The following is a 10,449-nucleotide window of genomic DNA, read 5'->3' on the forward strand; positions in this document are numbered from 1 at the left end:
AGCACTTGGACCTTACCAGCCCTTTCTGCTCTCAGACACCTCTTCTGAGAGTTGAGGGCTCCTCTTTTATGAGAACGCATTGCCCTGGCCTTTCAGCCTCGCTCTGAGGAATTCCCTTGTATGCATGAGATGGCCAGGGAGTCTTTGAAGAAGGACTGTTTAGTAGAGATTATAAAATGACTCTGAAATGCGAAAGCATGCCTGCTTTGGGTCCACAAAGGAACAAACGGCCTTTGCAGTTGTTTACATTGATATTTTATGAAGAAGGCTTCACGTGCTTTGTACAACTTTTGAACGAATGCCCATTCCCTTGCAAACACAAGGCAGTACAAAAAGGCTTAGAAGATTGTAAGTACAGTCATAACTCCATTAGATAAATGGTTGGCTGATAGCATCTTTCATGAAAACATTGAAATTTATACATTTTTAAATGTCCCTCAAATCTTTTCACACACTCCGTGATCTGGCTTTTACAGACTACATTAGGGAAGTCTTCTGACCTGAATGTGTCATCTCCTGCCCTATGAGAATATAATTATTGCCTGAAACTTTCTGGAACTGATTACCCTTTACGTGAATATGCTTCTTTCATTCCTTCACTTTCTCTTTTGGCCTTTTGCTTGTTTTTCTGCTAATTAGCAGATAGCAGAATAATGAGCCCCCAAGAAGACACAGGGTCAGGCGTCATTTTCTTCTGTTACATCGAACACCAAATCTGTTATTTTATTGCATTACCTGTTAAAGGAAAATGAAGAGAGCACAAGGAATTAAGTTCGATAATCAGTTTACTTTAAAATATGGATATTATCTTGGATTATGCCAGTGGATGCAATGTAATCACAAAGATCCTAACACATACAAGAGGCACAAGAAGAGGTCAGAGCGATGACCCATGAGTTCGACTCACCAACTCTGGCTAGGAAGATCAGGTGGGGAAAAGGAGCCGTGTGCAAAATAATCAAAGGGACCACTAGAACCTGGGTAAAGCAAGAGACGAGATCTTTAACTAGAGCCTTCCGAAAAGAGCAGAGCCCTGCTGACACCCAGATTATAAGTGACAGACTTGTAACTACAAGATAATAATTTTGTGTTGTTTTAACAGCCTCTTAAGATCAAGTGCTGTGGAAGAAGTTTCATTTTTTCATACTTTAAGACATTTTTCATTTTAAATTACACTCAGAGACTGATCGGCTTATTTTGTTGGATATCATTCTTCTCCAGATTTATGGTAATTTGTGATGCAGCAGTAAAAAAAACGAATGCCACGGCCAGTTCTGGAGAACGGAAAGCAAACTGTGAAACTCAAGCCAACCTACCAGGGAAAAGAGTTAGTGTGACTGAAGTTACCGTTCTGGCTGACAGAGAAGCAGAAGTTTGCATTGTCTCAATTAGTGGTCTCTGTCTCTACATTGGCTACGCAATTCACTGACAAACTTCATCATTTATGTTTTATTAAGGAATTTAAGAGGTTATAATACGAGAGAAATGCTCAGGATAGAGTTGTTCATCAGGACCTGTTACAAAATTCTCTCAGGGCTATGAATAGATGTCCACAGACTGTCCGGCTGTGGTGGATTGTGTGTTGATGTGATGCCGCAAGGCTATGTCACTGCTATTTCAAATGTCAGCAGGGGCACCCAAAGTAAATAGTTTCCAGCTGAGCTTCGAGAACAATGAAGATGATTTGACTCCCCACTTCCAAAGAAGAGCAGCTGAAAATGTTATGCATAGCTTCAAAACTTCGTCAGGTCCTGAAGGGCTAATGAATGGAAGCAGAACACTATAAGGGATTGCGCCAAACTATGAGCCACTTGGGTCAGAGGGCACTCAACATGTGACTGAGGAATTGCTGATTTCTCTGAGTGGAGTCAACCAAGGTGACGTGAGTCAGATAAAGCCTGTGGGATCAGATCCTTTGGAACCTTCATTCGCTGGTGGGGCACGATTGAGGGGTAATGAGAAACAACTACAAAAATCTGCTAAAGCTCAGAACTTAAAATGTGCAATCCAGGAAAATCAGGATTCATCAAAAAGGAAATGGAAAACATAAAGATAGATATCCTAGGTATTAGTGTGCTAAAATAGACTGGTATTGGTAATTTTGAATCAGAAAATCATATCATTTACAGTGCCGGGAATAACACAATCAAGAGAAATGGCGTGGAATTAATTGTCAAAAAGACATTGTAAAATCAATCATGAAGTACAATGCCATTTATGATAGGATTATATATATATATATATGCCTTCAAGGAAACCCTATCAATACAACTATTATTCAAATTCATGCACCACCAACAAAAGCTAGTGTTGAAAGAAATTGGAGAATTCTACCCATGTCTTCAGTTTGAAATTTTATCAAACGTAGTCAAGATGCATTGATAATTATTGGCAATTGGAAGTAAAAGTTGGAAACAAGAGAAAGGAGCACTAGTCGGAAAGCATGGACTTGGTGATAGAAATGAAGCTGGAGGTCATGTGATAAAATTTTGCAAGACCAATGGTTTCTTCAAAGCAAATACCTTTTTGCCAACAACGCAAAAGGTGATTATACACATGGACTTTCCCATATGTGGGACCAGCAATCAAATTGATGTCATCTGTGGGAAGAAACAATGGAGAAGCTCGATATCAGCAGCTAAAACCAAGCCAGGAGCCAACTGTGGAACAGACCGGCCATTGTTCACAGGTAAGTTCAGGATGAAGCTGAAGAAAATGAAAACAAGTCCACAAGAGCCAAAATATGACCTTGAGTCTATCACACCTGAATTTAGAGAACGTCTAAAAAGCAGGCTTGACATATTGATGTCAAAGATCTGATGAGCTATGGGAGGACATCAAGAACTTCATTCATGAAGAATGCAAAAGAAAACAAAGATCAAAGTGGATGTCAGAAGAGAATGTGAAAGTTGCTCTTAATGATAAAATAGCTCAAGCAAATGAAAGAAAGGAAGTCGAAAGTTGAAAAGCATTTTCAGAGGCAGCTCAAGAAGACAAAGCCAAATAATTATACTGAATGTGCCAAGACCAAGAATCAGAAAAGAAGGGAAGAACACATTCAGTATATCTTGAACGGACACAACTTAGGAAAAATTCAAGCCTCAAGAGAAAATGGAAACAATATGCAGAGTTGACATTCCACTATTACAAGAGATCGCATATGAGCAAGAACTACTGGTGCTGAAGGAAGTGGTTCAAACTGTACTGAATTCATTAGTCAAAAACAAGGCTCCAGAAATTGATGGACTACCTACTGAAATGTTCCAATCAGCTGAGGAAACACTGGGCGCGCTCAGTCATCTGTGCTAGAAAACTTGGAAGATGGCCACTTGGCCAACTGACTGGAAGGGATCCATTTGTGTGCCCATTACAAAGGAATGCGACCCAACAGGGTGCTCAAACTATAGAAAAATATCACCGATATTTCATGCAAGTAAAGTTTGTAGAGAATCATCCAGTAACTGTTTCAGCAGCACATTAACAGGGAACTGGCAAAAACTCAGGCCAGATTCTGAAGAGGATGTGCAGCAAGGTGTGTCGTTGCTGTTGTGAGATAGGTATTGGCTCAAAGCAGAGAATATCAGAAAGATGTTTACTTGTGTTATACTGACTATGCCCAAGCATTTGACTGTGTGGGTCATAAGAGACAGTGGAGAACCTTGAGAAGAATGGGAATTCCAGAACACTTCATTGTGCTCCTCAGGAGTTTGTACAGGGATCAAGAGGCAGTTGTGTAAACAGAACAAAGGAATCTGCGCATGGCTTAAACCCAGGGCAGGTGTGTCTCAGGGTTGTATCCTCTCACCATACTTACTCAGTCTGTATGCTCAGCAAATCATCAGAGGAGCTGGATTATATGAAGAAGAATGTGGCATCAGGATTGGAGGAAGGCTCATGAACAGCCTGAGATAGGTAGATGACACAATCTTGCTTGCTGAATGTGAGGGGAACTTCAAGCACTTGCTGAGGAAGATAAAAAAATTTCAGCCTTCTGAGTGAATTACTACTTAATGTAAAGAAGAACAAAATCCTCCCAACTGGACCAATAGGTAACATCATGATAAAGGGAGAGAAGGTTGACGTTGTAGAAGATTTTGTTCTTGCTGGATCCACTATCAGTACTCATGGAAGCAACAGTCAAGAGATCAAAAGACATGTTGCATTAGGTAAATCTGCTGCACAAGACCTCTTTAGCTTATTAAGAAGTAAGCATGTTACTTTGAGGACTAAGGTGCACCTGACCAAAGCCGTGGTATTCTCCATTGCACGTGAAAGTTGGGCGTCGGATAAGGAAGGAAGACTTCTGCAGAGGAATTGGTGCATGTGAGTTATGGTGCTGGAGAAGAGTATTTAAAGTGCAATGGCCTGCTGAAAGAACAAACCATGACAGTCTTTCTTGGAAGAAGTATGACCAGAGTGCTTCTTAGAGGCAAGGATGGCAAGACTTAGTCTTACTTACTTTGGTCATATTCTCATGCAAGACCTTGCAGAAGTCTTGAGTCCATTGTGGCTGCCACTGTGTCTGTCCAGCTCATGAAGGGTCTACTTCACTTTTGCCGCCCCTCTGCTTTACCAAGCACAGTGTCCTTCTCCAAACAGAGGTGGGGGGTGGCGGGGAGCCAAGGAAGGGAGATCCTGAGACACAGCAGAGGAACAGTGCTGAGACTGTGAGACTGTGAGGCATACTCCTAGCCTATGGAGACCTGTTTGACAAGCTGGTGTTCTAATAAGAAAGATGGAAGGTGGAGGCATGTCTTGTGACAGTCAGTGTCGAGTCTGTGTGGCATTGGATTCTCCTCCCTTGTGTAGCCAGAGGAGGTCAAATAAGGTGTCTGTGCTTGTGTTGTAGCCGATGTCCAAGCCTACAAATAATGCAAAGCGCCCAGTATGACTGTCACGGCCCTGCACAACCGAAGCATCAGCTACAACCTTGTGTAATGTCTCAACTCTCCACTCACTGCCATTGAGTCACTTCCTACTGCTGCCTTCTAAGTCAGAGTAAGCATGACCCTTGTGGGTCACAGAAATAGTGTCACACTGCTCTCTGACTCATACATGTGAACCATAGTCTAGTCACAGGAAGGTGGAAGTGCTCTATGGTCCCCAGCTATCGTTTTGTCCTAATTTTGCACTTTTCTCCTTGACATGTCATTTCCTTCACCTCAGATGCCCTTTTAGGTCTTCCTAGCTACTGGCAAACCCCTGTGAACTCTGCAAGGCACTGCTCAAGCATGAAAACTTACCAAAAAATCAAGGAATATTCCATATCAAATAAGATTATTTGCTCTGTCCTTTATGCTGTCTTGTAATTTGTGTTTCTCTTGTGCCCAATATATGATAGCAAGATTACTTCTTTTCATTTATCCTCTTTTACTAAACTACGTACTTCTTAAGGTTCTAATAACAAATCTGCTGGGTTGTTGTAGCTCCCATAGCTTATACAACCCATCCCCCATAGATGCATGTTAAACGAACAAAGGATTATACTGACTCCGACACAGCACAAAGAGATCACTAGGTTTCTCCCTGCCAGCCAGCCTTTGGCTTTATTCTGCCTCACAGAGTCAACGTCTGTGAACGAAGGTTTTTCACAACTTTTAGAACATTTTTCATCATAAAGAAAATTCAGAGACTAAAAAGAGAGCTTAATTTTTGTGATATTCCCCCTTTTGGTTAATACTAATTTTATTGTATCAAAATTAGAAACATCAAAACATCTCTCTGGTCTTTTAAATTATTTTGTTCTGTTTTCTTGGGTCTCTTTGAAAGAATGATTTTGTGCAATGTTTTGTTTGGTATTATTAAATTATTGAGACGGCACCAACATTTAATATTCCCTTGACATTAAATATTAGAATTTTCTCTCCCCATTTCTACTGATTTTGGCCTCCGTGGATTTAGTATTTGTGCTCCTTTCAGAGTGGTTTGGCATGTCTCATAGGTCTGCATGGAATTCAGATGAGATTCTGGATGCAGTGGTGCTTGGGACTGTTAAGCATTGTTCAGATGAATTTATTGTTTTTATGATCACGTTCCATCCTGGCTGCAAAGTGTTCTCAATTTCCATAGCGATCGACGTAACTCCTCTGGGAATTTCTCTTTTTGTAACAACTGTCAGAATTCAAAGACTTAAAATGGCTGGCATAATTTTTAGTGTGATCAAGAAAACACAACTTCATGCTGCATAGTAATTATTTAGTTTGATAAGCCAGTAAAAAATGGAAATTATTTATTATCATGAGTGAATCCATGATAGTGCTAGTGTTTTACATTAGAAAAGCTATCTTTAATTTTTAAAGTAATAGAATCCAGGAATGAATTGAAGATAAAGTATTTAAAGTATATTCATTTCTGACGTACCATGAAAATGTTGATAAACATCCAGAAAATATAAGTACTAAACAAAGAAATGCAGGATTTAACATATTACTTAAAATGTCCATTATCAAATTGTCATTAAAAAGCTAACTTGTTATTTTAGAATGTCCTGACAAGGTAGACAAAGCCATGATTCAGAGCCATGACAAAGGGACAGACACGTGGTAGAATTCTATGATAAAGATCATTAATTTAGCCAATGAAATAGAATTTGAAATACTGTTGAGGAAAAGAAAATATACATATATATGAAGTTAGTGACTTTTAAAAGGGCAAAATGAATCTACAGTTCCTGTCCATGCAGATTGTGCTAAAGCATAGAGATTTTCTTCTCCAATGAGTATACTGTTCTCGAAACCAAATTGCTATTCCTGTGTTCATTTTGTCAGCTCTCTTCTTAAACAATGATAGAAAAGCATACTAATATTCTTATTTAGCGTATCTTTTGTGAAAAGAATCCTTGCTTTTATCAAATTTCTGTTACTATACATCCCATATTGCTGACGTCAGGTGCTATTGGTTTCTGCTCATAGCAACCCTCTGCCCAGTGAAACAGCACTGCCACATCCTGCGCCATCCTCACAGTCGTTTGAGGCCATTGTTGCAACCGCATGTCAGAAAAGAAGGTTTACCCTGTTCATTTCTATGGCGCATTCTAGCTGTAACTCTTGCAAGACAGATTTGGTGGTGGTTCTGGCAGCCCATGGTATTCTCATTATTCTTCACCATCCATAATTCAAATCTACCCATCCTTGTCTATTCATTGCCTACCTTTCACGTATATTATATATGAGGCAATGAACAATACCATGACTTAGGTGAGGCCCACCTTAGTCCTTAGATGACATTTCTGCTCCTCGACACTTCTGTGTGCCGTATTTGCCAATTCAGTGCACCGTTTGATACCTTGACTACAGCTTCTTCGATGGGCATTGATTAAAGATTCAAGGAAATGAAGTCCTTCACAACTTCAGCCTTTTATCCGTTTGTCATATTGTTACTAATTGGTCTAGTTGTGAGGATTTGGGTGTTCTTTACATTGAGTTGTAATCCATAGGAAGACTGCAGTCTTTGATCTTCATCCAAGTCCTCCTCAGGGTTAGCAAGCAAGTTTGTATCATCTGTATAGTTCAAGTTGATAATGAGTCTTCCTTTAATCCTGTTGCCTTATGACATGTAAAGAATCACTTTCTTCTTTCAAGGTCATTAATTCACAATATATGATGGTTTCTCATAGTTCCATCACTTATCCCTGATAGTTTTTGAAGCTACCAGTTTTGTGAACTATTTCACTGTGGAAACTTTCAGTCCAATCCACTTATTTGAACATCTCATATTTATAGAGTTCAAAATTGTACCTTAGTGGTGATTTGTTGAAAAATGGTCACCATAAGTGTACCTGATTGTTATCATTTTCATTCTATCTTTCATTTTTTTATTACTGGTATCAATATATCCACTAACTAACTGAATGCCTTCAGAACTTGCAACTTTGTACTAAACTACGGTAATAGGTAGAAAAACAACAACAATGCTCATTTCCTGAAAAATCTTGCGTGGTTCCCATGTTGATGTGACCATGTCCCAGTTATCCCTGGTTTTGTTGAGTGACCGGGCATTTTTATTTGTAGCTAACTCTGTCTCTTTGAACAGCTATGAGCAACAGTTGTTTTACTCTGTACCCCACAGGTACTACAGTGCCACTATTCTACAGATGTCTGGTGTGCAAGATGACAGGCTTGCTATATGGCTGGCTTCTCTCACAGCCTTCACGAATTTCATTTTCACACTCGTGGGAGTCTGGCTTGTGGAGAGAGTGGGCCGCAGAATGTTGACCCTTGGCAGTTTAGCAGGTAAGTGCCTGGATAAAGCATTCAGATATACATTTTTCTCCAATGATAAATTAGCCTTCTGAAGTACAGTACTGATACTGCTGCTGATACTGATTTTGGAACTAAAAAATATAAAATTGGAATTCCTCGAAACCAGGGGTCCTCAAACTGTGGCCCGCGGGCCACATGCGGCCTGCCGGGTGTTTTTGCCCATTTTGTGTTTTTACTTCAAAGTAAGATATGTGCTGTGGGGTCGGTGCACTCGGAGCTGTCGGAGTGTGAGAGCGGGATGGGAACCTGGTGGCACTATGTCTTTCTGCAGCTTCTCCGGGGGTGAGGTTTTCCAGAATCACTTTGAACCCACTGTCTACGTGTGTGCCAAGTGCGGCTACGAGCTGTTCTCCAGCCGCTCCAAGTACAAGCACTTGGCCAGCCTTTACAGAGACCATCCACGATAATAGCGTGGCCAAGCGGCCCGAGCACAATCAGCCTGATGCCTTTACGGTGTCCTGCGGTGAATGTGGCCACGGGCTTGGCCACGAGTGCCTCAATGATGGCCCCAAGCGGGGTCAGTCCCGCTTCTGAATATTCAGCAGCTCCCTGAAGTTCATGCCTAAAGGCAACAAATCTGCCTCCCAGAGGAAGTAAGCGGGCAGCTCAACCCCAAGCAGCCACAGGCATTGGTCACCCCTCTTTAGAACTACAGCCTACTGACTTTCAGGCAGGGAGGGCTGGATGGGGGACGGGGCGTCTCCTGACGCCCCTACCCCCTGCGCCAGCATGGGGCCGAGGGCTGGTTCATCTTGGCCTCCGAGGCTCAAGGCTGGGACTCTGGTCTTAGGGGGTCTGTGTCTTGAAAGACGTAACACCCTTGGCTTCTCTCCTCAGCCTGGCGGCCCCTCCCTGCCTGCCTGGTCTCACCCCTATGAGCCCCAATTCCCAAAGAGGCTCCAGCCCTCTCCAGGGCCTGCTGACCCCCTAAGTTGTGTGAGCAGATGCAACCACTACAAGGCCATGTCCCAATCAGCGGCTCCAGCCCGGCCACTGCATGAATCGCTCTAGTCAAATCCTTCCAGGCTCACCAGGGCACTGATGGTCTGTGACCTGCTGGGGCATGCAGGCCCATGGCACAACCTCTGAGTCCCAGGTCTCCATCTGTGTGGGAGAGCAGCCACTGATCCATGGTCTTCCTACCAGTCCCCATGGGGCCTGGGAGGTCTTGTCCCACAGTCTGTACCTGCCAAGCCTGCCCGGGAGAGTACGTCCAGAGCTCCTGGTGGCAGCCTCACCCTGTCCCACCTGACCCTCTCCAACTTCCTGAACAGATCGGCTGGAATCTAATAAAAGCAAGGTGACCCAGCAGGCTGCCGTGTCCATGACTGGGTCTGTTTCCACCCTTTAAAAAAAAAAAGTGCAGTGTGCATAGGAATTTGTTCATAGTTGTTTTTGTTTTTTTTATCTATAGTCTGGCCCTCCAACGGTCTGAGGGACAGTGAACTGGCCCCCTGTTTAAAAAGTTTGAGGACCCCTTCTCTAAACAAACAAATTAATGCTTTGAATCAATGATATCATAAGTGACTAGAAACTAGAATTGTATCAACAATTTAAATCTAATGAAGGTAGTATTTCTCTTATTATTTTGAATTCTGATGTAAGGTACACGTGAAAAGAATCCTCATTGTTCCTGTTTGTCTAGGGTTGAAAAAGCCAGATTCAGAACTTTGTTTTTATCATATGTTGTATGTTAAAGTTTGGAATGATATGGAAGTAAATTGGGAACATTTTTTTTCAGAGTTCTTACAACTATGGAACAGTAGAACCATATAATTTGAGCACAAAGTAGGGACAGGATCTTTTTATGCTTAAATAAGGCCACAATTCTAGGGTAAATTCTGGTTGGGTAAATCTGTCTTCTGTTGTAGCCAAAGAAAGCACAGTCTTTCTCATTGTCAAGTTTCTCGTTTGTTCAGTTTCTGCCCAGGTCATCTGTGATCGCTGTCCCAGTGGCTGGTTCACCAGACACAAAGACACTCAACTTTTCCTATGTCTTCGCATGGTTGCGTCTTATAATTTTCTAATTTTACCCCTGTATACAAGTAGCTTTTACTTATCCACTAAGTTGTCCTCTAATAACTCCTTTATAAGTTTGCTTACAGTAAGAATACATTCTTCCCATTAAAATATTGTGTCCAGACTAGCATAACAATTAGAATTTTTTAAATTTATTAAGCTATTTTAA

General features: G+C 41.6%; 1 pseudogene; it reads left to right on the forward strand.

Moving 5' to 3' along the window:
* Positions 1 to 8,509: 8,509 nt before the first annotated feature.
* LOC115871798 lies at positions 8,510 to 8,858 on the forward strand (annotated as a pseudogene).
* The last annotated feature ends 1,591 nt before the right edge of the window (positions 8,859 to 10,449 follow it).

This window comes from Echinops telfairi, unplaced genomic scaffold, assembly GCF_000313985.2.
Source record: "Echinops telfairi isolate 266 unplaced genomic scaffold, ASM31398v2 ScPeMD7_7406;HRSCAF=8444, whole genome shotgun sequence".
NCBI lineage: Eukaryota > Metazoa > Chordata > Mammalia > Afrosoricida > Tenrecidae > Echinops > Echinops telfairi.